A 23,535-nucleotide genomic window follows, 5' to 3' on the forward strand; every position below is an offset into this window, starting at 1 on the left:
AGGGTGATGGTGGCCTCATAGAATGAGTTTGGAAGTTTACCTTCCTCTGCAATTTTCTGGAAGAGTTTGAGCAGGATAGGTGTTATCTCTTCTCTAAATTTTTGGTAGAATTCAGCTGTGAAGCCGTCTGGACCTGGGCTTTTGTTTGCTGGAAGATTTTTTATTACAGTTTCAATTTCCGTGCTTGTGATGGGTCTGTTAAGGTTTTCTATTTCTTCCTGGTCGAGTTTTGGAAAGTTGTACTTTTCTAAGAATTTGTCCATTTCTTCCTCGTTGTCCATTTTATTGGCATATAATTGTTGATAATAGTCTCTTATGATCCTTTCTATTTCTGTGTTGTCTGTTGTGATCTCTCCATTTTCGTTTCTAATTTTATTGATTTGATTTTTCTCCCTTTGTTTCTTGATGAGTCTGGCTAATGGTTTATCAATTTTATTTATCCTTTCAAAGAACCAGCTTTTGGCTTTGTTGATTTTTGCTATGGTCTCTTTTGTTTCTTTTGCATTTATTTCTGCTCTAATTTTTAAGATTTCTTTCCTTCTACTAACCCTGGGGTTCTTCATTTCTTCCTTTTCTAGTTGCTTTAGGTGTAGAGTTAGGTTATTTATTTGACTTTTTTCTTGTTTCTTGAGGTGTGCCTGTATTGCTATGAACTTTCCCCTTAGGACTGCTTTTACTGTGTCCCACAGGTTTTGGGTTGTTGTGTTTTCATTTTCATTCGTTTCTATGCAAATTTTGATTTCTTTTTTGATTTCTTCTGTGATTTGTTGGTTATTCAGCAGGGTGTTGTTCATCCTCCATATGTTGGAATTTTTAATAGTTTTTCTCCTGTAATTGAGATCTAATCTTACTGCATTGTGGTCAGAAAAGATGCTTGGAATGATTTCTATTTTTTTGAATTTACCAAGGCTAGCTTTATGGCCCAGGATGTGATCTATCCTGGAAAAGGTTCCATGTGCGCTTGAGAAAAAGGTGAAATTCATTGTTTTGGGATGAAATGTCCTATAGATATCAATTAGGTCTAACTGGTCTATTGCATCGTTTAAAGTTTGTGTTTCCTTGTTAATTTTCTGTTTAGTTGATCTATCCATAGGTGTGAGTGGGGTATTAAAGTCTCCCACTATTATTGTGTTATTGTTAATTTCTCCTTTCATACTTGTTAGCATTTTTCTTACATACTGCGGTGCTCCCGTGTTGGGTGCGTATATATTTATAATTGTTATATCTTCTTCTTGGATTGATCCTTTGATCATTATGTAGTGACCTTCTTTGTCTCTTTTCACAGCCTTTGTTTTAAAGTCTATTTTATCTGATATGAGTATTGCTACTCCTGCTTTCTTTTGGTCCCTATTTGCATGGAAAATCTTTTTCCAGCCCTTCACTTTCAGTCTGTATGTGTCCCCTGTTTTGAGGTGGGTCTCCTGTAGACAACATATGTAGGGGTCTTGTTTTTGTATCCATTCAGCCAGTCTTTGTCTTTTGGTTGGGGCATTCAACCCATTTACGTTTAAGGTAATTACTGATAAGTATGATCCCGTTGCCATTTACTTTATTGTTTGGGGTTCGAATTTATACACCATTTTTGTGTTTCCTGTCTAGAGAATATCCTTTAGTATTTGTTGGAGAGCTGGTTTGGTGGTGCAGAATTCTCTCAGCTTTTGCTTGTCTGAGAAGCTTTTGATTTCTCCTTCATACTTAAATGAAATCCTTGCTGGATACAATAATCTGGGCTGTAGGTTATTTTCTTTCATCATTTTAAGTATGTCTTGCCATTCCCTCCTAGCTTGAAGAGTTTCTATTGAAAGATCAGCTGTTATCCTTAGGGGTATTCCCTTGTGTGTTATTTGTTGTTTTTCCCTTGCTGCTTTTAATATTTGTTCTTTGTGTTTGATCTTTGTTAATTTGATTAATATGTGTCTTGGGGTGTTTCTCCTTGGGTTTATCCTATTTGGGATTCTCTGGGTTTCTTGGACTTGGGTGATTATTTCCTTCCCCATTTTAGGGAAGTTTTCAACTATTATCTCCTCAAGTATTTTCTCATGGTCTTTCTTTTTGTCTTCTTCTTCTGGAACCCCTATGATTCGAATGTTGTAGCGTTTAATATTGTCCTGGAGGTCTCTGAGATTGTCCTCATTTCTTTTAATTCGTTTTTGTTTTATTCTCTCTGATTCATTTATTTCTACCATTCTATCTTCTAATTCACTAATCCTATCTTCTGCCTCTGTTATTCTACTATTTGTTGCCTCCAGAGTGTTTTTAATTTCATTTATTGCATTATTCATTATATATTGACTCTTTTTTATTTCTTCTAGGTCCTTGTTAAACCTTTCTTGCCTAGAAGAAATAAAAAAGAGTCAATATATAATGAATAATGCAATAAATGAAATTAAAAACACTCTGGAGGCAACAAATAGTAGAATAACAGAGGCAGAAGATAGGATTAGTGAATTAGAAGATAGAATGGTAGAAATAAATGAATCAGAGAGGATAAAAGAAAAATGAATTAAAAGAAATGAGGACAATCTCAGAGACCTCCAGGACAATATTAAACGCTACAACATTCGAATCATAGGGGTTCCAGAAGAAGAAGACAAAAAGAAAGACCATGAGAAAATACTTGAGGAGACAATAGTTGAAAACTTCCCTAAAATGGGGAAGGAAATAATCACCCAAGTCCAAGAAACCCAGAGAGTCCCAAATAGGATAAACCCAAGGAGAAACACCCCAAGACACATATTAATCAAATTAACAAAGATCAAACACAAAGAACAAATATTAAAAGCAGCAAGGGAAAAACAACAAATAACACACAAGGGAATACCCCTAAGGATAACAGCTGATCTTTCAATAGAAACTCTTCAAGCTAGGAGGGAATGGCAAGACATACTTAAAGTGATGAAAGAAAATAACCTACAGCCCAGATTATTGTATCCAGCAAGGATTTCATTTAAGTATGAAGGAGAAATCAAAAGCTTCTCAGACAAGCAAAAGCTGAGAGAATTCTGCACCACCAAACCAGCTCTCCAACAAATACTAAAGGATATTCTCTAGACAGGAAACACAAAAATGGTGTATAAATTCGAACCCCAAACAATAAAGTAAATGGCAACGGGATCATACTTATCAGTAATTACCTTAAACGTAAATGGGTTGAATGCCCCAACCAAAAGACAAAGACTGGCTGAATGGATACAAAAACAAGACCCCTACATATGTTGTCTACAAGAGACCCACCTCAAAACAGGGGACACATACAGACTGAAAGTGAAGGGCTGGAAAAAGATTTTCCATGCAAATAGGGACCAAAAGAAAGCAGGAGTAGCAATACTCGTATCAGATAAAATAGACTTTAAAACAAAGGCTGTGAAAAGAGACAAAGAAGGTCACTACATAATGATCAAAGGATCAATCCAAGAAGAAGATATAACAATTATAAATATATATGCACCCAACCTGGGAGCACCGCAGTATGTAAGACAAATGCTAACAAGTATGAAAGGAGAAATTAACAATAACACAATAATAGTGGGAGACTTTAATACCCCACTCACACCTATGGATAGATCAACTAAACAGAAAATTAACAAGGAAACACAAACTTTAAACGATGCAATAGACCAGTTAGACCTAATTGATAGCTATAGGACATTTCATCCCAAAACAATGAATTTCACCTTTTTCTTAAGCGCACATGGAAAAAAAAAAACAAAACAGCTTACTTGAAAAAAAAAGCATTTCAATGAAATAGCAGTAAATAGAAATTATGATTCCTCTTTCTATGAAATGTCAAACATCAGGAGAAATAATATTAAAATTCCCAAATACCTCCATGATAGCAATATTCAGGAAATAGTTTATGGTAAACATTTTTAATAAACAGCAGCATAAAATTAATCAGTGTTTAATATCTCTGGTGTGTGAAATACAAATGCATGTATCCTCAATATAAAATAGGCTTCTTGTCATTACAATTTCATGCTTGTCTATTTGAAATGCCCATAATAACAAATCAAACATTAAGTAATACAGTGATTAAATGCATGCAGTGAAAATAAGGAAAGATAGGGCAAGATATCTGAGTAGTGCCATTATATATTCCAAAAAGAAAAAACAAAAACAAAAAAAAACAAAAACAAAAAAAACCTTTCTTGCATCTTCTCAATCCTTGTCTCCAAGCTATTTATCTGTGATTCCATTTTAATTTCAAGATTTTGGATCAATTTCACTATCATTATTCGGAATTCTTTATCAGGAAGATTCCCTATCTCTTCCTCTTTTGTTCGGTTTGGTGGGCATTTATCCTGTTCCTTTATCTGCTGGCTATTCCTCTGTCTCTTCATCTTGTTTAAATTGCTGAGTTTGGGGTGTCCTTTCTGTATTCTGGCAGTTTGTGGAGTTTTCTTTATTGTGGCTTTTCCTCACTGTGTGTGGGTTTGTACAGGTGGCTTGTCAAGGTTTCCTGGTTAGGGAAGCTTGTGTCGGTGTTCTGATGGGTGGAGCTGTATTTCTTCTCTTTGTTCAGTTGCGCTCCTTTCGAAGAGTTGGATTGCTTTTCTGGGTGCCTGATGTCCTCTGCCGGCATTCAGAAGTTGTTTTGTGGAATTTACTCGACGTTTAAATGCTCTTTTGATGAATTTGTGGGGGAGAAAGTGTTCTCCCCGTCCTACTCCTCCGCCATCTTGGCTCCTCTCAGGAATACAGATTTTAAAAGAAGTAAAGCTTTCACTGTTTGCAGATGACATGATACTGTACATAGAAAACCCTAAAGATAGTATCAGAAAATTACTAGAGCTAATCAGTGAATATAGCAAAGTTGCAGGATACAAAATCAATACACAGAAATCACTTACATTCTATATACTAACAATAAAAAATCAGAAAGAGAAACTAAGGAATAAATCCCATTCACCATTGAAATAAAAAGAATTAAATATCTAGGAATAAACTTATCTAAGGAGACAAAAGAACTGTACACAGAAAATTACAAGACACTGATGGAAGAAATCAAAGACAACATAAACAGATGGAAAGATATTCCATGTTCCTGGGTAGGAAGAATCAATATTGTGAAAATGACTATACTACCAAATACAATCTACAGATTCAATGCAATCCCTATCAAATTACCAATCGCATTTTTCACAGAACTAGAACAAAAAATTTTACAATTCATATGAAAATACAAAAGACCCTGAATAGCCAAAGCAGTCTTGAGAAAGAAGAATGGAGTTGGAGGAATCAACCTTTCTGACTTCAGAATATACTACAAAGCTACAGTCATCAAGACAGTATGGTACTGCCATAAAAACAGAAATATAGACCAATGCAACAAGATAGAAAGCCCAGAAATAAACCCATGCACCTAGGGATACATTATTTTTTACAAAGGAGGTAAGAATATACAATGGGGCAAAGACAGCCTCTTCAATAAATGGTGCTAGGAAAACTGGACAGTGACATGTGAAAGAATGAAATTAGAACACTTCTTAACACCATACATAAAAGCAAACTTTGCGGGGAGCGAGCTCCGCCTCTGGCAAAGGTCATGAGGAAGGAGGCTTGGCATACGCAAAGGCGGGATCAAGCCTCAGGAGTCTCCCTGGAAATTCTCGAGCAATCTACCCCCAAAACCAGAGTCTGCCTACTTTCTGCTTTGTGCTTTCACCTACACCTCTGACTTTACGGGGGGCTGTCCCCCACTACCTCTCTGAAAAAAGTTAGCTTACAGCTCCAGTTAATAATTCCTGGGTGTGACAGTGTTTAACCTACAAACTCCTTTGGAAATCCTCTAGCCTGCCTGAATAGGTTTTTCCGGCCTCATGTGATTGTTCAGAGCCTCCCAACTGTGAGAGGCAGGAGATGTTCTAAACTGTCTAAACACAGATTCTTTTGAGTAGTTAAAAGATTGATTAGAAATTGTATTGGTGAAGGGATTTTCACTTGTTGGGCCAATGTTTGCTGCTAAGTTTCCATATCCCTTACCTGCTGTGTCCCTGGCAGTGTATTGATTAATATAATTGGTGTAAGTAGTAGCTTTAATGTTTGTAACCTGGGACCCTTGAGTTAATTCTTTTTCTTGTTATAGCCCACCACACCTTTGCTCTGTAGGAATGCAACTTTATCTAATGCTTTTGGAGGGTGGCTCCTGACCAATCACCTTTAGAGAAAAATAAGTTTTCTGAAGAAAAGGTCTTAAAATGTTAACAGGCCTCCGGGCCAGAAGATGATGCAAATCACCTAACTTTTGCATATGCTAAGTTTGCAGGAAGAAAGCCTGGCTTGCTGCCTGACTCTACCCCTTCCCCCATTATCCTCTATGCATAACTTAAGGTATAAAAACTACTTTGGAAAATAAAGTACGGGCCTTGTTCACCGAAACTTGGTCTCACCATGTCGTTCTTTCTCTTACCTTCTGGCTGAATTATTCAGCCTCTTTTCTCCACTGAATTTCCTCACTGAGCTATCCTTATTTCAGCCTCTTTTCTTCACTGAATTTTACTGAGCTATCCTCATTCTATTACTCTTTATATCCTTAATTAACATTTAATTAAGCAATTGTTTCCTGATCTTCGCCTACGCTGTCTCTCCTTCGAATACCCTGGATCAGCCGGGGCTGGACCCCGGCAAAACTTAAAATGGATTACAGACCTAAATGTAAGAGCAGAAACTATAAAACTCTTAGAGGAAAACATAGTCAGAACACTCGATGACATAAATCAAAGCAAGATCCACTATGACCCACCTCCTAGAATAACAGAAATAAAAACTAAAGTAAACAAGTGGAATCTGATTAAACTTTAAAAGCTTTTGCATATCAAGGGAAAGTATAAGCAAAGTGAAAAGACAATCCTCAGAATGGGAGAAAATAATAGTAAATGAAACAACTGACAAAGGATTAATATCCAAAATATACAAGCAGCTCATACAACTCAATACCAGAAGAACAAACAACCCAATCAAAAAGTGGGAAAAAGACCTAAACAGACACTCCTCCAAAGAAGACATACAGATGGCTAACAGACACATGAAAGGATGCTCAACATCACTCATTATTAGAGAAATGCAAATCAAAACTGCAATGAGATATCACCTCACACCAGTCAGAATGGCCCTCATCAAAAAGTCTACAAACAATAAATGTTGGAGAGGGTGTGGAGAAAAGAGAACGCCCTTGCAGTGTTGGTGCAAATGTAAATTGATACAGCCACTATGGAAGATGGTATGGAGATTCCTTAAAAAACTAGGAATAAAACCACCATATGACCCAGCAATCCTACTCCTTGGCATATAGCCCGAGGAAACCAAAATTGAAAAAGATGCATTATCCCATTGTTCACTGCAGCACTATTTACAATAGCTAGAACATGGAAACAACCTAGATGCCCATCGACAGATGAATGGATAAAGTAGTAGTGGTACCTGTACACAATGAAGTATTACTCAGCCATAAAAAGGAACGCATTTGAGTCAGTTCTGACGAGGTGAATGAACCTAGAACCTTGTATAGAGTGAAGTGAGTCGGAAAGAGAAAGATAAACATATATTCTAACGCACATATATACACATTTCTTCTCCAGAATCTAGAAAAATGGTGCTGAAGAATTTATTTACAGGGCAATAGTGGTGAAACAGACATAGAAAATAGACTTATGGACACGGGGAGAGGGGATGAGGTGAGCTGTATGGAGAGAGCAACATGGAAACTTATATTAGCATGTGTTAAATAGACAGCAAATGAGAATTTGCTGTATGGCTCAGAAAACTCAAACAGGTGCTCTGTATCAAACTAGAGGTGTAGGATGGGGAGGGAATGAGAAGGAGGTTCAAAAGGGAGGGGATATATGCATACCTATGGCTGATTCATGTTGAAGTTTGACAGAAAACAACAAAATTCTGTAAAGCAATTATCCTTCAATAAAAAAATAAATTTAATTCGAGGTTTTTTGTATTTCCATACAAATTGTGAAATTATTTGTTCTAGCTCTGTGAAGAATACTGTTGGTAGCTTGATAGGGATTGCATTGAATCTATAAATTGCTTTGATGTATGTCAGAGAGTGTTTTGCCTATGTTCTCCTCTAGGAGTTTTATAGTTTCTGGTCTTACGTTTAGATCTTTAATCCATTTTGAGTTTATTTTTGTGTATGGTGTTAGAAAGTGGTCTAGTTTCATTCTTTTACAAGTGGTTGACCAGATTTCCCAGCATCATTTGTTAAAGAGATTGTCTTTAATCCATTGTATATTCTTGCCTCCTTTGTCAAAGATAAGGTGTCCGTATGTGCGTGGATTTATCTCTGGGCTTTCTATTTTGTTCCATTGATCTATATTTCTGTCTTTGTGCCAGTACCATACTGTCTTGACAACTGTGGCTTTGTAGTAGAGCCTGAAGTCAGGTAGGTTGATTCCTCCAGTTCCATTCTTCTTTCTCAGGATCGCTTTGGCTATCCGCGAAAATAAAAGCAAAAATAAACAAATGGGACCTAATTAACCTTAAAAGCTTCTGCACATCAAAGGAAACTATAAGCAAGGTGAAAAGACAGCCTTCAGAATGGGAGAAAATAATAGCAAATGAAGCAACTGACAAACAACTAATCTCAAAAATATACAAGCAACTCCTACAGCTCAACTCCAGAAAAATAAATGACCCAATCAAAAAATGGGCCAAAGATCTAAATAGACATTTCTCCAAAGAAGACATACAGATGGCTAACAAACACATGAAAAGATGCTCAACATCACTCATTATCAGAGAAATGCAAATCAAAACCACTATGAGGTACCATTTCATACCAGTCAGAATGGCTGCAATCCAAAAGTCTACAAATAATAAATGCTGGAGAGGGTGTGGAGAAAAGGGAACCCTCTTACACTGTTGGTGGGAATGCAAACTAGTACAGCCACTATGGAGAACAGTGTGGAGATTCCTTAAAAAACTGGAAATAGAACTGCCTTATGATCCAGCAATCCCACTACTGGGCATACACACAGGAAACCAGAAGGGAAAGAGACACGTGTACCCCAATGTTCATCGCAGCACTGTTTATAATAGCCAGGACATGGAAGCAACCTAGATGTCCATCAGCAGATGAATGGATAAGAAAGCTGTGGTACATATACACAATGGAGTATTACTCAGCCATTAAAAAGAATACATTTGAATCAGTTCTAATGAGGTGGATGAAACTGGAGCCTATTATACAGAGTGAAGTAAGCCAGAAGGAAAAACATCAATACAGTATACTAACGCATATATATGGAATTTAGAAAGATGGTAACAATAACCCGGTGTACGAGACAGCAAAAGAGACACTGATGTGTAGAACAGTCTTATGGACTCTGTGGGAGAGGGAGAGGGTGGGAAGATTTGGGAGAATGACATTGAAACACATAAAATATCATGTAGGAAACGAGATGCCAGTCCAGGTTCGATGCACAATACTGGATGCTTGGGGCTGGTGCACTGGGACGACCCAGAGGGGTGGTATGGGGAGGGAGGAGGGAGGAGGGTCCAGGATGGGGAACACATGTATACCTGCGGCGGATTCATTTTGATGTTTGGCAAAACTAATACAATTATATAAAGTTTAAAAATAAAATAAAATTTTAAAAAATAAATTTAAAAAATGCTTAGGAAAAAATGTAATAAAAGAGATATAAGACTTCTACACTGAGAACTAAAATCAAAAGTTGCTAAAAAAAAAAAAAAAGACAATTCAAATAAAATGAAACTGTATTGTATTCATGAATTGAAAAGCTTTATATTTTAAGACATTAATTTTCTCAAATTGAGTCTATATTGTCAATGAAATTTGAAGAAAATATCTGCAGATGTTCTCATAGAAATTGGTAATTACTTCCTAAATTTTAAATAAACTGTAAAGGACATAGAATTGTCATAACAATATTGAAATCAGAAAACTAAGTTTGAGGATTTTTCTAGTTGACTTCAAAGATTTACTACCAAGATGCAGTAATCAAAACCATGGTAATAATGGCAAAAATACAAACAAATAATTTAATTAAATAGTCCAAAACCTAAACAGTAAAGTAGTATTGAACAAATGTTTCAAAGAAATTCAATTTTTTAAAGTATTGAATATGCAATGTGTGTGTGTGTGTGTGTGTGTGTGTGTGTGTGTGTGTTGAGTAGCTTCAGCTGTGTCCAACTCTTTGCAGCCCCGTGGACTGTAGCCCTCAAGGCTACTCTGTTCATGGGATTCTCCAGGCAAGAATACTGGAATGGATTGCCATGTTCTCCTCCAGGGTATCTTCCTGACCCAGCGATCAAGCACGCGTCTCCTCTTTCCTGCATTGGCAGTCAGTTTCTTTACCACTAGCAACCCCTGGGAAGCCTAAAAATGCAATGGGAGAAATAAAGCAAACCCCACGCTCCTGAATTAACCTGAGATGAATACAGACTTAAATCTAATAGCTAAGGTTATAAAGCCTCTGGATTAAAACTTATGAGAGCATTACAATAACTGTGTCATAGGAAAAAGTGCTTTCATGTTTGATACAGGAAAAAAACTAACAGTAAAGTAAACAATTGGAATATGAATTAGAAAGCAATACCACTTAACAATAGCATGAAAATATTCTTGATATTACTCTGATTCCAAAGTCAAAGATATCACCAGAAAAGAAACTATAGGTCACTATACCTCATAAACACAGATTAAAAAATATTCAACAAAATAGTAGCAAAGTGTATCTGGCAACATTTATAAAGGAATATGTACCATGACCAAGTAGATTTATCTCACAAAAGAAACATTGCCACAGCAATCAGAGCAGAAAAAGAAGTAAAAGGAATCCAAATTGGAAAAGAAGTAAAACTCTCACTATTTGCAGATGACATGATCCTCTACATAGAAAACCCTAAAGACTCCACCAGAAAATTACTAGAACTAATCAATGATTATAGTAAAGTTGCAGGATATAAAATCAACACACAGAAATCCCTTGCATTCCTATACACTAATAATGAGAAAACAGAAAGAGAAATTAAGGAAACAATTCCATTCCCCATTGCAACGAAAAGAATAAAATACTTAGGAATATATCTACCTAAAGAAACTAAAGACCTATATATAGAAAACTATAAAACACTGGTGAAAGAAATCAAAGAGGACACTAATAGATGGAGAAATATACCATGTTCATGGATTGGAAGAATCAATATAGTGAAAATGAGTATACTACCCAAAGCAATTTATAGATTCAATGCAATCCCTATCAAGCTACCAACAGTATTCTTCACAGAGCTAGAACAAACAATTTCACAATTTGTATGGAAATACAAAAAACCTCGAATAGCCAAAGCGATCTTGAGAAAGAAAAATGGAACTGGAGGAATCAACCTACCTGACTTCAGGCTCTACTACAAAGCCACAGTCATCAAGACAGTATGGTACTGGCACAAAGACAGAAATATAGATCAATGCAACAAAATAGAAAGCCCAGAGATAAATCCACGCACATATGGACACCTTATCTTTGACAAAGGAGGCAAGAATATACAATGGATTAAAGACAATCTCTTTAACAAGTGGTGCTGGGAAATCTGGTCAACCACTTGTAAAAGAATGAAACTAGAACACTTTCTAACACCATATACAAAAATAAACTCAAAATGGATTAAAGATCTAAACGTAAGACCAGAAACTATAAAACTCCTAGAGGAGAACATAGGCAAAACACTCTCTGACATACATCACAGCAGGATCCTCTATGACCCACCTCCCAGAATATTGGAAATAAAAGCAAAAATAAACAAATGGGACCTAATTAACCTTAAAAGCTTCTGCACATCAAAAGAAACTATTAGCAAGGTGAAAAGACAGCCTTCAGAATGGGAGAAAATAATAGCAAATGAAGCAACCGACAAACAAATAATCTCAAAAATATACAAGCAACTCCTACAGCTCAACTCCAGAAAAATAAATGACCCAATCAAAAAATGGGCCAAAGATCTAAATAGACATTTCTCCAAAGAAGACATACAGATGGCTAACAAACACATGAAAAGATGCTCAACATCACTCATTATCAGAGAAATGCAAATCAAAACCACTATGAGGTACCATTTCACACCAGTCAGAATGGCTGCGATCCAAAAGTCTACAAATAATAAATGCTGGAGAGGGTGTGGAGAAAAGGGAACCCTCTTACACTGTTGGTGGGAATGCAAACTAGTACAGCCACTATGGAGAACAGTGTGGAGATTCCTTAAAAAACTGGAAATAGAACTGCCTTATGATCCAGCAATCCCACTGCTGGGCATACACACTGAGGAAACCAGAAGGGAAAGAGACACGTGTACCCCAATGTTCATCGCAGCACTGTTTATAATAGCCAGGACATGGAAGCAACCTAGATGTCCATCAGCAGATGAATGGATAAGAAAGCCATGGTACATATACACAATGGAGTATTACTCAGCCATTAAAAAGAATGCATTTGAATCAGTTCTAATGAGGTGAATGAAACTGGAGCCTATTATTCAGAGTGAAGTAAGCCTGAAGGAAAAACACCAATACAGTATACTAACGCATATATATGGAATTTAGAAAGATGGTAACAATAACCCTGTATACGAGACAGCAAAAGAGACACTGATGTATAGAACAGTCTTATGGACTCTGTGGGAGAGGGAGAGGGAGAGGGTGGGAAGATTTGGGAGAATGGCATTGAAACATGTGAAATGTCATGTATGAAACGAGATGCCAGTCCAGGTTCAATGCACAATGCTGGATGCTTGGGGCTGGTGCACTGGGACGACCCAGAGGGATGGTATGGGGAGGGAGGAGGGAGGAGGGTCCAGGATGGGGAACACATGTATACCTGTGGTGGATTCATTTTGATATTTGGCAAAACTAATACAATTATGTAAGGTTTAAAAATAAAATAAAATTAATTAAAAAAAAAAAAGAAACGTTGGTTTAACATGCAAAATCAATTAATATAATATACCATATATTAGCATATTAATATATATTAAAAAGAACAGTAACAAGTTATATAATGCCACATCAATAGGATAAAAGACAGAAAACCACATTATCATATGCAGATAGGTCCAGAAACAGCATTTAAGACAACATTCATTCATGATAAAAACTCTCCATCTAGGGATAAGAAAGCTTTCTAAATTTAACTGTATTACCTCTACTGCTGCCATAACTAATTACCACAAACAGTAACTTAAAACAAAATTATCTTATAATAATAAAATAACAAAAGGTCTGCAGGGCTTATTTTTTCTTGCAGAGTTTCTGAGGGACTATCCGTTTTCTTGCCTTTTCCATCTTCTAAGGATGGGTGCATTACTTGACTTATGGCCCCCCTCTTCCTTCTTCAAAGTCAGCAATGTAGCACCTTTCTGTCCCTTTTTCCATCACCACATCTCCTTCTCTGACCATGGCCTGAGAAGGTTCTCTGCTTTTAAGAATATGTGTGATTACAAAGGGCCCTCCTTCATAATCTAGGATAATCTTCCTATCTCTGGGTCTATAAACTTGATCTCTTCTGCAAAGTCCCTTTTGACAGTAAAGTAACATATTTGGGGGTTCTGGGAATAAGCATGTGTCCATCTTTGAAGGGGCACAACCAACATCATATTTAACAGCTAAAGGTTGAACAACTGGTAAATAAGACACCATCATAATTTAAAACCCTTATCCTTCTAAAGACATCATTAGGAAAGTGAAAAGGCAAGCTACAGACTGGGAGAAAATATTTACAAATCATTTATCTGATAAAGGCCTTGTATTCACAATGCATAGAGACTCCTTGTAAGTCAATAATAAGAAGCCAAACAATCCAATTTTTAAATATGGGCAAAAGATTTGAATAGACATTTCACCAAAGGAGATATAGGAATCACTAATGAGCACGTGAAAAGATGCTCAGCATCATTATTCATTAGGTAAATACAAACTGAGACCACAATGAAATGCTACATATCTAGTAGAATGGCTGTAGTAATAAGACAGTAGCAAATTTTGGCAAGTGTTTGAAGCAACCAGAACCCTGTGGGTTGTTCATGAAAGTATGAGTTTAACCACTTCACAGAATAGATTATCAATTCCTTTAAAAGCTAAAAACAAGTCTAGCTAACATGTGATGACCATATATTAATACATAAAAATATTGAATCATGACGGTGTACACTTGAAGCTAATAAGTCAGTTATAACTCATTTGGGGCAGGGAAAGAAAGCTACACACAAAGTTACCATAGAACAAAGCAATCCAGTTGCTAGGAGTCTACCTAAAAGTAATGAAAATGTGTGTCCTCACAAAGACTTGTACAGAAATGTTCATGACAGTTTTATTCATAATAGTCAAAAACAAGGGGGGGAATCTAAATGCTTATCAACTAGTAAAAGAATGAACAAATTATGAATATTTGTGAAAAACAGTGAAATTCTATTCACCAATCCAAAGGAACAAACCGCTGATATCCTTCAACCAAGTTGAACCTCAATAACATTACGATAATGATAGAAACTAGCTGCCAAAAAAAAAAAAAGGCATTACATGATTCTTTAATACTAAATGTAAAGACATTTAAAGAGATATAACTTTGATCAATAGCAGCCTAGGGTTATGAGGGTGAAAGGGAATTAATTGTAAATAAGTATGAGGAAACTTCTCTGGGTGATCAAAATGTTATAATACTGGACTGAAATGATGTTTGTGTCATCTATAAATTGAACAAAAGCATTGAATTATACACTTACAGTGGACAATTTTCATAATATGTAAGTTACACCTCCATAGCTATTAAAAATATCTTTGGGAGTAAATTTGATGAAGGTAAACAAGACCGCCATACTGAAATCTATGTAACATTGCTGAGAGAAATTAAACTCTTGGAAGATCTAATATCATTAATATATCAGATTCAGTATCATTCCAAATAATACTTCAGTCTTTGTAGAAAACATGAAATAATTCCAAATTTTTATATAAATGCAAAGTCACCAGAATGTACCAAGTAATGTTGAAAAACTAAAACAAAGTGAAAGATTTACAATGAGTTTACAACATGGTAAAAAACACCGCTGTACTGGGTTAAGAATAGAATTCAAAAAGATTTCAGAAATACACCCATACATATAGAATCAATTGATTTTGACAAAGATGGAAAGATAATTCAATAGGAGAAATGAAAACCTTTTTTTAGCAACATATGAGAAAAACAAGGGAGTTCCCCAGAAGTCCCATGATTAGGACTCTGTGCTTTCACTGCCAGAAATTGGATTCAGTCCCTAGTTGGGGGACTAAGATTTCTTAGATGAGACAAAATAAATCCATAGTACTCGTAAGATTTACATATAAAAACTATTAAGAAAATAAAAAGGCATGTCACAGTCTGATAGAAAATATTTAAAATACACATATCTGGTCAAAAATTTGTATCCAGAATAAAGAATTTTTACTGATAAGAGGACAATCAGCTAAATTACCAAGTAGACTGCAGACCTGAACAGACATTTCATAAGAATAAGATATGAGCACAGGCTGCAACACTTAAGTAGCACATAAGTAGGTATTCAAAACCATTATTCAGCAAAGAATTGCAAGATTAAAAAGACAATAAAATATTACTTGCTATTGTAAAGCAATCGGTAAAACTAAAATTTAAAAAATGGACAACAGCAAATATGGCTGAAAAAGTGGAAAAAGAACCCAGAGAGAAAAGAATGCCCCAGGGTAGGATTCCATTTACCCTGGGGCATTCTTTTCTCTCTGGGTTCTTTTTCCATTTATATAATATTTAAGAACAGGCAAGACTAATTAATCTATGATGATACAATTCAAATCACTGGTTGCCAGTTGGATGCAGAAATTGACTACAACTGGCAAGAGAGAACTTTCTGGTTGATGAAAATGTTCTACATTTTGATTGTGGTATTGCGTATATTTGTCAAAATTCAGTAAAACAAACACTTGAAAATTTGAAATCTTGTCTTACATAAATTTTAATTCCTCAAAATAAAGTGAAGGTATAGTTAGAAAAATTTTACAAAGCAACTATTTCTTTAATATTAACATTTGTGCAACAAGTTTTCATCCTATTATTTCTGTATCAGTGAATCATCTGAAAATTTATCACATACTTAAATGAAATTAAAAAATCAGTCTTCAAATAAGCCCTATAGTACTGAAATCATACTTGTTCTCCTCTCAAAGGCAGCTCTACCATCACATTACGCAAAAGTTAAGTGTCTATTTCCACAACTCTCCTATTCTACTTCTACCTTTTAATTGCCACAGCACACGTATTTGCAATGTAGGCCAACAGGTCATGTGACTGTGCCTATATAATTCATCAAATGCCTACTCCTGCTCCACAAGAGTAATTTTATTATATGTTGCTTTGTCCAGGTTTTGCATGATCTTAGATGAAAAATAATTATTTTCTGGACTTCCTGGAAGATCTCTCATTACTACAATGCCTAATTGTGGCTGTTCCTGCCTCACATAGTAAATGTCCTCAGCTAAAGATTGAAGTTAAAATCTGTTCTGTGTGGTAACTAGGGCTTTATTCTTAAACTCTTTAATGCCTATATACATGAGTCAGTATTTGAACCTCAAAAATATCACCTCTCTTATCAGAAAACCCAGGAAGAGTAACAATTAGAAGTGTGAGGATCATTCCATTCATTTGCCTTTCTCTGATCATATAGGGCTTCCCTGATAGCTCAGTTAGTAAAGAATTGACTGCAATACACAAGACCCCAGTTTGACTCCTGGGTCAGGAAGATCCGCTGGAGAAGGGATAGGCTATCCACTCCAGTATTCTGCACTGGAGAATTCCACGGACTATATAGTCCATGGGGTTGCAAACAGTCAGACAAAACTGAGCAACTCCCACTTTCACTTTCTCTGACCTTATACCACAAACTCATTCAAGTTTTTTAAATTGATTTTAGGTATTTAATAAGTTAACCACTAAGATAGACCCTGATTCTGGGAAAGATTGAAGGCAGGAAGAAAAGGGGATGACAGAGGATGGGATGATTGGATGGCATCACTGACTTGATGGACATGAGTTTGAGCAAGTTCTGGGAGTTGGTAATGGACAGAGAAGCTGGCATGCTGCAGTCCATGGGGTTGCAAAGAATCAGACAGGACTGAGCAAGTCAACTGAAGACATACCCACCAGAAGTTGTTTTCTGCCTATCATCTGCCTAGATTTAAAATCAAGCAATCATGATGCTCTTCCAACTAGAGTTACAGCTCTTTTGATCACTATGTACCTACAAATTCTGTGTGTCACATACAGCATTAAATCCCACACAGCTCTCATATCCTACATCTGAGAGGTGGTCACCCACCCAGGGAATAGAACACAAGTGTGAGAACTTGAACCTGTGATGTATATCAGTGGTTATCCATGATGACACACAGTCTAGAAACAACTGTTAGCAATAAGGAAGGATAAAGATGAGAACAAGACTTAATGGATAACAAGTAGAAAGATAGGAGGACTTAAAAAATCTAACAGGTTTTATCAACAGGAGAGTGAATGAAAGAAACTCTCCCATAGGTCCAAACAGAAAACCAGAAATATGCCGATGTCAGTGCATAAGGCAGGAAAGATCTCAAAAAAAAAAAAAAAATTACATTATTAATGGACTTTCAAGAGGACCTAAAAATACAGAGGGTTACTGACTCCTGGCAAAAGAAAGTGTTACACAGATTAAATGTCCTTTCTCTGTTCAGGGAGGGTGGGATGACTGAACAGCATGCTTTATTTCTGAATAAGATGAAGCAAAGTGTCATTCATTATCATTTTACCTTTCCATATGGTGGTAGATCCCATTGAGTAGATGTGCACTTGAAGAAGAGAAGAAGCTCTGAGTTATATTAATTTCAGAATCCAAATGAAAAGTACTTGGGAAAGCTTAGAAAATCTAATAATATCCTCATTTCTTTCTTGATTCTACACTTCAAGTTTGGAGGAAAACTTTTAAGAATGTTCCAGTCACCATTCTCACAGTTCTGACCTTATCATATTCATCACAGGTTATGGTAACAAGCCACGTTCTGACACAGGGAGATGTGCCCCTTTTTCAAACCCAAAATGCAGTTCAGAATGGTTGATATTCTTGATCTTGGCAACTAAAAGTGGAAAAAGGATATGCTAGATGAATGAGAGTTCAAAGGGGGTGAACATTTCATTATTATAGGATTCACAACTTTCCTTAGTCATCAAGTCTTCTAGAATTTATCTCCCACAAATGGCAAGCATCTTTCATATATTCTTTATCCAGACCCCAGTAGTTTTGCTCTCCTTCTCTATGTCACACCCTATATGGGTAAAACCAATGAGGCTACTGTCCCCCCATCAATAGGACAAATAACACTGAAAGCAGATTTGCAAATAAACACCATCTGTAATTGTCTCTCTGCTTTCAACCTTGCCTATCTACCCTTCATCCATACCTACTAAGTTGTTTCAGTCATGCCCGACTCTGCAACACTATGGACTGTAGCCCACCAGGCTCCTTTGTCCATGAGATTCTCCAGGCAAGAATACTGGAGTGGGTTGCCAAGCCCTCCTCCCGGGGATCTTCCCAACCCAGAGATCAAACCTACATCTCTTACATCTCCTGCACTGGCAGACTGTTCTTCACCTCTTGCATCATCCAGGAAACTCATCTACCCTTCATATTCCTAAATCCATCCACATTCTAAAAATGCACATCTATTTATGTCATTCTCCTGTTTAAAAACCATCAACGCCTCTTCATATCTTCAAAATAAATTCAAACTTCATACCACAGTCCAGAAGGGCACCCATGATCTATTCCTTGCCCCCTTTCTTAGCCTTCTTTGATGACCCTCCCCACAGTCTCCCAAGGTTTTTTCCATTCATTGCCATTCATGACATCCTTGCTGGTCCCTGCACACATCATGCTGTCACATACCTCTACACTCTTCCTGTGTGATCCCTCTATCTGGAGTACCAAGCCCAGCCCCACACCCAACACCACAACCAAGCCAGTGCCCTCTTGCTTGAAAACTCTGCTCAAGCACCTCTTCCCCTTCAGAGGGTTTCCTAATGTTCTCTCTTCCATGATATGCCACCATTCACTCTTCTCCCTCCTCTTTCTCTCTGTCCCACACCATGAAGTTTGCATTTATGAAGGTTTACATTTCTCCCCTATACATTCATAGCATTTCATGTGTAACTCTCTTCTGGCACTCTCACACGATACTGACATCTTTTATTTTCTGACTTTTCTTTCCCCACTATAAACTCTTTGAAACAAGGCCTATATTAGTTTATTTTCCTACCAACAGTGGCTAATAATATAGCTAATCCATAGAAGATATTCAATAAACGCAAGTTCAATGAAATAAAATGATAGAAGGAAGAAAAGGAAATAAAAAAGTGCTATGGATTGAGTTTTTGTGTCCTCCAAAATTCTTATATTAAAGTCCTAACTCTGATGTGATTGTATTTGAACGCAACCTTTGGGAGATAAACAGGGTTAGATGAGGTCCTGATGATGGGACTTTCATTATGGACTCGGTGCTCTTATAAGAAGAGACATCAGAGAGCTTTCTCACTCTCTTTCTCCACAAGCACTAAGAAAAGGCTATCTGAGCACACAGCAAGATGTTAGCTGTCTGCAAGCCAGGAAGACAATTCTAATCAGGAACTCAACTGACTTGCACCCTGTTGGATTTTCCCAGCCTCCAAAACTGCAAGAAAATTCATATCTGTTGTTTAAGCCTCCCAATAATCTAGGGTATTTTTGTTATGAAAGCGTGAGCTGAATAAGAACGAAGAAACAAACGAATGAATGAATACATAAAAAAACAAAAATAGATGAGTAAGTTACCTAGTAGATTTCCCCTTGTACACTTTGCAACAATGGTTGCAGATGACCAGCCACATACAGAAATTTAGTCTGCTGGTGCTTCTCTCTTCAGGGGTAATTGACTCCCTGGGGAGTCACATTATTGACCTTGCATTCATCAGTACCCCCAAGATCTAATCAGAACTAACAGCACAAACAAAAGACAGCTGTTATGCACATGACTGTCTGGGTTAAAGGTCACAAAGATCCTTCCCATCCTTTATTTGAAAAGGTTAATCTGTCCTTGAGCAAGTTGATATATGTGGGGACATTAGGGACATATGCAGGGTTTGTAATATTCTTTTTAAAACTTTTTTCTATTTGTAATTGGAGGCTAATGGCTTTACAACATTGTGTTGGCTTCTGCCCTACAACAATGTGAATCAGCCTCAAGTACACATACGTTCCTGCCTCCTGAGCCCTCCCCCCCACCCCATTGCACCCCTCTAGGTTGTCACAGAGCACCCGGCGGAGCCCCCTGTGCTGTACATCAGCTTCCTACTGGCTATTCTACACCAGGTAGTATGTACATGTCAGTGCTACTCTCTCAATTCATCCCACCTAAATCATAAATTACAAAGAATATTTAACTAAGAAAAACTCCTCCAAACTCAATTAAATAAAGAAAAGGAAATGCCACATTATATGATTGTGTCTCAGCTTCCTGACTTCTTAGCATCCTCCTCACCACTCCATTCATTCTACCATTATTGAAGAGGTTTTTCTAAAACAATGCTTTTTAAAAACATGTATAATATCATGTATGAAACGAGTTGCCAGTCCAGGTTCGATGCACGATACTGGATGCTTGGGGCTAGTGCACTGGGATGACCCAGAGGGATGGTATGGGGAGGGAGGACAGAGGAGGGTTCAGGATGGGGAACACATGTATACCTGTGGCGGATTCATTTTGATATTTGGCAAAACTAATACAATTATGTAAAGTTTAAAAATAAAATAAAATTTTTTTAAAAATTAATTTATTTTGTAATTGAAGGATAATTGCTTTACAGAATTTTGTTGGTTTCTGCCAAACATCAACATGAATCAGCCTAAAACTATGCTTCTTAAACATTTCAGTGGTTCCTCATTGCCTTCTCAATTCAAGCCAAGGGAGCCACGTGCCATAAACTGGGCTTTGCCATCCTACCCAAACCCTCTTTTATCTCCTCACCTTTGTAGATGATTTTCCTTCCACCTATCACACCTCTGTGCCCCCCTCCCAACCACCTATCCCCAAGTCCTCCTCCAGCTCTTAGCTTATATGTCATTTTGCCCATGCAGCTTTTTTTGACCCCTGACTCCAAACCTAAGTTCTTACAACACACCCTCCATTTCCCTTAGAAAACTGTTCAGTCAGCTCAGTTCAGTCGCTCAGTCACGTCCGTATCTTTGAGACCCCATGGACCGCAGCACTCCAAGCTTCCTGGTCCATCATCAACTCCCGGAGTTTACCCAAACTCATGTCCATTGAGTCGGTGATGCCATCCAACAATCTCATCTCTGTCATCCCCTTCTCCTGCCCTCAATCCGTAATAACATGTAATTTATTTGCTTATTTTCCCTATAGATAAGAAGCTCCTGCAAATCAGAAACTGTCATATTACCTCTGCCAGCCACTGGACTGGCAAACAGTACGTGCTCATTAAATAATTTTTGTCAGATGAATGAATTAGTAAAGTTCTTGTGAAGAGTTATGAGTCCAATTACAACTCTACATTTTTATGTTACGCTTGAGACATTTGTACCTTATTATCTGTTTAACTCTTTGACAACCCTGGGAAGCAGGGCAGGTACTAGTCAATTCCGCTGATGGCCCACTCTCCAGCTATACCATTTCTCTTCCATATCAGCAGAGCCCTAGTTTTCTTCTGAAGTCTACCTCTCCTTCAATTAGCTAGAACTAATCTGGATTGATTTGAGGTCATAGTGGTGGTTGGATCAGCCTCCTTCCCTAGAAAACAAGGTCTGAGCCAAGGGTAAAGTGTGAATATGTTATTGAGAGGTATGATGCCGGGGCATCAAGAGTGAAGGAAGGAGGGAATGACGCAAGGAAGAATGGAAAATACACAAACTTGATTCTTTTTCAGGTTGGCCCACCATGTCATAGAGACACAGTTACCGAAGTTAACAGTTACCGAAGTAACCGAAGTTACTGAGCCAGTTGAGACTATCTCCAAAGAAGCTACAACCAAAACCCATGCTATGGAACGGGATAAGGGGGAGGCAGTGTTGCGGGGTGGTTGGGTCAGAGAGGAAGCAATTTGTCTACAAGTCCCATCCCACTCTCTGTTCTTCCACCGGTAACAGTTTGTCCCATAAGAAGTAACTGCTAGCGTGGTGTTCGCCAAAATCCAGAAGTGGTGGGAGAAGCCAGAGACTTAGTAAAATGATGGGCTTGCATGGAACTGGCCCAGGGTGCTCTAGCCGAAGCTGCAAACTTCCAAGGCCCTCAGAGAGAAGAGGAGGACATACACAAGACACGGGGTACTACCAGGGACTGGCTCGAGGACCGGTATGTGGGAAGTCTGCTGACAGAGGGGAAATGCTATGATAAAAGGTTTCAAAGGCATTCTTACATAAGAAACATCTCATCGATTGGTTAATTCAGGATGCATTTGACAATAAATAGCTTGTCAAAATCCAACTGGCAGTATTGTTCCTTTTGCGGTAGTATATAAAATATTAATAGTGCATCTTCCAAACAAAGACATCTTAGGTTTTATCAAATAAAGTAGACCCTGTATTTATCTTCAGATATTGGTGCATAATTATGTGATACAAAAGCTGCAGCAACACTTGTGCAAGCATGAGAGGAGCTAATTCTGATGGTTTGAGGCTAGCAGAGCAGAAATATGGAAACTCAATCTGGGTCTTTTCAGTGAAGTCTTCTACCCATCTGTCACCTTAAGAATCAGGATAGATAGCTGATGCGACTTTTAGTGGAGCTGAAACTTTAACCCATGTTGGTGTTCTTTCCTATATAACTGTATTCAATGCCCTTCACTACTGGCACATTTACAGCTTTATCTGTTGGTCTCTTCCCACCTGTCTTTCCTAGTCTCTAGTTGTCTGAAACCTGAGGTTTCCTAAAAAACAGCCTGTTTCCTCAGGCACCTTTAACTTCTATCATTCTAGAAAATTTGGCAAAAAATATGAAGAATGTTAGCCTATTAAAGACATTATGGAGAAAGTGAAGGGATCTGAAGCTTTATCTCCAGTCTTTTCAAAAAAATAACAATTGTACATATTTAAATTATGTATCTCCAGTCTTTTAAGTTTGAGTGTATGGAAAGCAACACCATCTTTCAAAAACCTTGCTGTTGTTCAGCCTCTCAGTTGTGTCTGACTCTTGTGACCCCATGGACTGCAGCATGCTAGGTTTCCCTGTCCTTCACTATCTCCCAGAGTTTGCTCAAACATGTCTGTTGAGTCAATGACACCATCCAACCATCTCATCCTCTGTCGGCCCCCTCTCCTCCTGCCCTCAATCTTTGCCAGCATCAGGGTCTTTTCCAGTGAGTCAGCTCTTTGCATTAGGTGGCCAAAGTACTAGAGCTTCAGCTTCAGCAGCAGTCCTTCCAATGAATATTCAGGACTGATTTCCTTTAGAATTGACTGGTTTCATCTCCTTGCAGTCCAAGAGACTCTCAA

Source organism: Bos indicus, chromosome 16 (assembly GCF_029378745.1).
Source record: "Bos indicus isolate NIAB-ARS_2022 breed Sahiwal x Tharparkar chromosome 16, NIAB-ARS_B.indTharparkar_mat_pri_1.0, whole genome shotgun sequence".
NCBI classification, from domain to species: Eukaryota; Metazoa; Chordata; class Mammalia; order Artiodactyla; family Bovidae; genus Bos; species Bos indicus.